Below are 6,485 nucleotides of genomic sequence, written 5' to 3'. Positions count from 1 at the left end.
TATATAGCAGCTGCAGTAGAAACACATACGTAGCAGCAAGTTGTATTTGTAAAGAGACTATCCTGCAGCCTGGTTCAAGTAGTACTCGTAAGACAAGTTTTAACAGTCCAGATTAATGGTGTTAGGCGACAGGGTGAAGGATGAATGATGACTTGGTGACAGCAGAAATTGAAATGTTGCAGCAGAAGATTGTAGTAATGATTGACTTGTGGTGTTTATTTAACAGAAAATAGTAGTAAGAGTAGGTGGTTGTCGATGGGCATACAGCAGCAGCAACATGGAGTGGTAATCATGATGATCTTTATGTGTGGGTTAAACAGAAAGAACATTGCAGCTGCTTATGGTGGTGGTTATGGAGGTGTGGTGGTTTATGTTGTAAAGATTATGGAAGATGGCCGGTGATGATTGAGATTTAATGGTAATAGGTGATGTTAAACTAAACAATTAGTTCTCATGGGTTTTTGTTTGTGTGTCATGGCTATGTGTATATTTATGATCTAGATTGATTGAAGCGGGTAACAAGATGAGTTAAAGTAGAAAGGGATGTGAAATAACTTTGTACGATACTTGGTAAAGATATCTAATAACTTGGAGACACAAACAAACTTGTATATTGCTTGAAAGTGAAAGGAAACAGAATCCTACATCTAACTCTAAGAATTTTCATATCAATATTAAATATTTAATAATTATACAAAAAATATGATATTTATAATAAGTTTATAATAATAATACTAATTATTAATGATAATAGTAATAATAATAACTAATCATAATATTTATATTAATCATAAATACTAAGATTAAAATTTTATCATTAGTTATGATATTAATGATATTAACCTTGATAATTATATTATTAATAATAACAATAACATAATAAATTAAATGTATAAATTTTATGTTATAAACTTTTAATAATATTAATAGTACTGGTATTTAAATAATAATGTATATAATAATAATCTAACAACTAGAATTAACTTGTAATTATAGTTTATATATTAATATTACAATTTATTAATTATTTAGGATTTAATAATTGTATAACATAAACTTTAATATTTATACACTATATATATGGATTCATTTTAATACTACTTAATTACTTTGTATATTACTTTACAATTTCCAATTCAAATGATTAAATTGTATCTTATTAATTCAAATTAACATATACACTTTTATATATATATATATATATATATATATATATATATATATATATATATATATATATATATATATTAACAACAATTTATTCGTGAATCATCGGGCACAGTCAGAGGGTAATTGGTTACATGAATATAATTTTCAAAACTTTCGAGACTCAACATTACAGACTTTTGCTTATCATCTCGAAAACATATAAAGATTTAAAGTTTAAATTTGGTCGAAAATTCCTGGGTCATCACACCATTCAGATTCCATTTTCGAGAACTACACGAAAGTAGAAAATCTAACTCTAACAGAAATATATATTATTCTTAAAAAGACTTGATTCTCCCCAAACTTAGTTAGCTGTGGTGTTGAAATTGTGATTGAATTCATTGTCAACTTCCATTGGACCATGTATGTAATGTTTAACTCTGTGACCATTAACTTTAAATTCAATCCCATTTGAATTTATCAACTCTATTGTTCCATATGGGAAAACTCTTTTGACTATGAATGGTCCAGACCATCTTGATTTCAATTTTCCAGGAAATAGCTTGAATCGTGAATTGAAAAGAAGAACTCTGTCTCCTTCTTTAAATTCTTTTGAACTTCTGATTCTTTTATCATGCCATTTCTTCGTTCTTTCTTTATAGATTAACGAATTTTCATATGCTTCATGTCTTAATTCTTCTAATTAGTTTAATTGACTTAACCGTAGACGTCCGGCTTCATGCAAATCAAGATTACATGTCTTCAAAGCCCAAAATGCTTTCTGGTCAATTTCTACTGGAAGGTGACATGCTTTTCCGTAAACGAGTTTAAAAGGTCTGGTTCCAATTGGAGTTTTGTAGGCTGTTCTAAAAGCCCAGAGTGCATCCTCCAATTTCATAGACCATTCCTTCGGATTTGATCCTACGATTTTCTCTAGAATACGTTTTAAAGCTCGGTTGGTATTTTCAACTTGTCCACTTGTTTGTGGATGATAAGCGGTTGAGATTTTATGAGTTATTCCATATCTTTTAAGAACTTTCTCAAGTTGATTATTACAAAAATGAGTACCCCGATCACTTATTAAAGCTTTCGGTGTTCCGAACCTAGCAAAAAGACGTTTTAAGAAGTTGACTACAACTCATGCATCGTTAGTTGGGAGAGCTTGTGCTTCCGCCCATTTAGATACATAATCAATGGCTACGAGAATGTAGAGATTATTATGAAATTTTGGAAATGGACCCATAAAGTCAATACCCCAAACGTCAAATACATCACATACTTGAATGATATTTTGTGGCATTTCATCACGTTGATTTATTTTTTCGGCCCTTTGATAAGCATCACAGGATTTACAAAGAAGGTTTGCGTCTTTGAAAATTGTAGGCCAATAAAATCCAGCATCGTAGACTTTTCTTGCTGTGAGTTGAGGCCCATAATGCCCTCCTGTTGGTCCTGCGTGACAATGGTTTAAGATTTGACTAGCTTCATCCCCGAATACACATCGGCGTATTATTCCATCGGGACAACTTTTAAACAAATGTGGATCTTCCCAAAAATAGTGTTTTATATCACTAAAGAAATTCTTTCATTTTTGGTACGACAACCCTTTTTCAAGGAATCTACATACTAAGTAGTTTGCATAGTCTGCAAACCATGGAATTTCATTATAATCGATCTTCAAAAGATATTCATCAGGAAAGTTGTCTTGTATAGCTGATTCATTTAGAACTTCTAATTCGGGATTTTCAAGACGAGAAAGATGATCAGTGGCGAGATTTTCTGCTCCCTTTTTGTCTCGAATTTCAATATCGAACTCTTGTAAGAGTAAGATCCAACGGATTAATCGTGGTTTGGCATCTTGTTTCGAAAATAGGTATCTAAGAGCAGAATGGTCGGTATAGACCACCGTTTTAGCTAGAACGAGATATGAACGAAATTTGTCAAAAGAAAAGACAATAGCAAGGAGTTCTTTTTCAGTAGTTGTGTAATTCGTTTGTGCTCCTTGTAACGTCTTACTAGCATAATAAATATGTTGAAATCTTTTTTCAATCCTTTGTCCTAAAACGGCTCCTATTGCAAAATCACTTGCATCGCACATGAGTTCAAATGGTAGATTCTAATTTGAAGTTATCATGATCGGTGCATTAGTAAGTTTTTCTTTTAGAATATTAATAGATTTGATGCATTCATCTGAAAAGATGAATGGAGCATCTTTTTCTAGGAGTTTATTCATAGGAGTGACAATTTTAGAAAAATCTTTTATGAAACGTCGGTAAAAACCGGCATGCCCTAGAAAACTCCTAACTCCTCTAACATTGGTGGGATGTGAAAGTTTAGCAATTACATCTACTTTAGCTCTATCCACTTCAATTCCTTTCTCTGAAATTTTATGACCTAGAACGATGCCTTCTTTAACCATGAAATGGCATTTCTCCTAATTAAGAACTAGATTTGATTGCTCGTATCTAATAAGCATTCGTTCAAGATTAACTAGACATGATTCAAAAGTATCACCGAAGACTGAAAAGTCATCCATGAAAACTTCCATGCATTCTTCTATCATGTCGTGAAAAATCACCATCATGTACCTTTGAAAGGTTGCAGGGGCGTTGCAAAGTCCAAATGGAATGCGTTTGTAAGAAAAAGTACCATAAGGGCACGTGAATGTGGTTTTCTCTTGGTACTCGGGTGCGATTGGAATTTGAAAGTATCCGGAGGAATAAGCTCATCGTTTTCATTTGTGATGACAGTCATGCCACCCTTCTTAGGTACGCATTTAACTGGGCTTACCCATGGACTATCAGAGATTGGATAAATTAAACCTGCATCTAGCAGTTTAATAATTTCTTTCTTAACAACATCTTGCATATTAGGATTTTGTCTTCGTTGGCGTTGCACATATGTTTTATGGCCTTCTTCCATAAGGATTTTATGTGTGCAATACGAAGGACTTATGCCTTTAATGTCATGAATCTTCCATGCAATAACTGGTTTATGAGCTTTTAGCACAGAAATGAGTTGAGATTTTTCATTTTCCGTAAGAGAAGACGATATTATTACAGGTAATTCAGATTTACCATGTAAATAAGTGTATTCCAAATGGTTTGGAAGTGGCTTTAACTCTAATATCGGTGGTTCTTCTATCGATGATTTGTATCGACATCTGTCTTCCTCTTTTAGCATTTGAAGTTCTTCTATTGTTGGTTCGTATTCATTAGCCATAAGTGTAGCTAACATTTCAGCTTCATCAATTGGTTCAGTTCCTTCTCCTAAAGAACATTCTCCTGTTCCTTGTAATTTTTGGAAATTTTTGTAACAATTCTGCATGTGAATCTATAGTTTGAATATAATAACATGTATCATCTGCAGATTGTGGTTGTTGCATGGCTCTATCAACAGAAAAGGTAACACTCTCGTCCTCTATACTTAGGGTCAGTTTCTTTGCTTTAGCAGTGTTTAAGAATGGTCTTCCTAGTATGAGAGGAACTCGAGAATCTTCTTCCATGTCCAGAATAACAAAATCTACTGGAAATACTAAAGTACCAACTTTAACTAGTATGTTTTCCATTATCCCTCTAGGATATTTTACTGATCGATCGGCTAATTGTATGCTTATTCTTGTTGGTTTCAATTCTCCGAGGTCTAGTTTAGCGTATAGTGAATACGACATTAAATTTATACTAGCACCTAAGTCTGCCAATACTTCTATTGAACTAAGACTACCCAGAAAACATGAAATTGTGAAACTTCCTGGATCAGAGAGTTTTTCTGGTAGTTTATTCAACAGCACTGCAGAACAATTAGCATTCATTGTGATAGCCGAAAGTTCTTCCATTTTCTTTCTATTTGTGATTAGATCTTTCAGAAATTTAGCATATCTAGGCATTCCTGAAATTACATCAATGAAAGGAAGATTTACATTTATTTGTTTAAACATATCCAAAAATTTGGATTGCTCTGCTTCAAGTCTTTCTTTTCTCATTTTACTTGGGTAAGGAAGTGGTGGTTGGTATGGTTAAACATAAGGTTTAGCTTTAACTGTGTTATCTTCATTAACCTTTTCAACTACCGGTTCTGTTTCCTTTTCTTGCTCAGGCTGTGGTGCCTGTGTAGTAGGAATAGAGTCATCAAAAATTACAGGCATTTCAGGTGGTTTAAGTGTAATACCACTTCTCGTGGTAATGGCTTTAGCTATTTCATTTCGGGGTTTAGCATTTGTATCGCTAGGTAGACTCCCTGGTTTTCTTTCACCTATCAACCTTGCTAGGTTGCTCACTTCTTGTTCCAGATTTTGAATAGAAGCTTGTTGATTTCTAAATGCTTGAGCATTTTGTTCATTGGTTTGTTTCTGAGATGTGAAAAACTGAGTTTGAGATTCAACTAGCTTTGACATCATTTCTTCTAAATTTGGATTTTTATCATCGGTTTGTGGTGGTTTATTTTAAAAAATAGGTCTTTGCTGGTTGTAAGTATTGTTAGATACTTGTAGATTGCTAGGACCTTGTTGGTTGTTGTATGGAACATTTCGGTTATAATTATGATTTTGATTGTAGTTTTGTCTTGGCGGTTGATAATTATTCTGATAATTATTTCCAGGCCTTTGGTTCATGTATGAAACATTCTCTCGTTGTTCCATTGTTTGTTCAATACTGAGACAATCTTTTGTCAAATGTGGTCCTCCACACTGCTCACAACTAATTCGTATAGCGTGAATATCTTTAGTCATCTTTTCTTTTTGTCTTTCGAAAGCATCTAACTTTTCGGAAATGGAATCAAAGTCATGGCTAGAATCGGCTCTAGCCGCTTTAGATGATCTAACGATGTCTTTTTCTTGATGCCACTCATGTGAGTGGGAAGCAGTGTTATCAATAATTTTGTAAGCTTCAGTTGCGGTTTTCTTCATAATGGAACCACCAGCTACTATATCGATGTCTTTTTGTGTAGTAATATCACATCCTTGGTAGAATATTTGTACTATTTGATAAGTGTCTAAACCATGTTGAGGACATCCTCTCAACAACTTTCCAAATCTTTTCCACGCCTCATATAGAGTTTCATTTGGCTTTTGCGTGAACGTAACAATTTCTCATTGAAGTCTCACGGCTTTAGATACCGGAAAGAATTGTTTAAGGAATTTTTCAAATAAAACATCCCATGTATCAATCCCCCATTCAGGTAACGGTTCTAACCAATCTTTGGCTTCTCCATTTAAAGTCCAGGGAAATAAAATGAGATAGATCTGTTCATCCTCAACTTCTCTGATTTTGAATAGAGTACAGATCCTATTAAAGGTACGAAGATGTTCGTTTGGATCTTCTTTTGGCGTACCACTAAAT

General features: G+C 33.5%; 1 non-coding gene across 1 annotated transcript; it reads left to right on the top strand.

Annotated features, from left to right (window-relative positions):
* The first annotated feature begins 6,140 nt into the window (after positions 1–6,140).
* LOC139869901 (small nucleolar RNA R71) lies at positions 6,141–6,247 on the top strand. The gene has a single exon (XR_011766482.1). It is a non-coding gene; the product is annotated as a small nucleolar RNA R71 (small nucleolar RNA).
* The last annotated feature ends 238 nt before the right edge of the window (positions 6,248–6,485 follow it).

This window comes from Rutidosis leptorrhynchoides, chromosome 9, assembly GCF_046630445.1.
Source record: "Rutidosis leptorrhynchoides isolate AG116_Rl617_1_P2 chromosome 9, CSIRO_AGI_Rlap_v1, whole genome shotgun sequence".
NCBI classification, from domain to species: Eukaryota; Viridiplantae; Streptophyta; class Magnoliopsida; order Asterales; family Asteraceae; genus Rutidosis; species Rutidosis leptorrhynchoides.
This window is presented reverse-complemented; position numbering and strand designations above follow the sequence as displayed.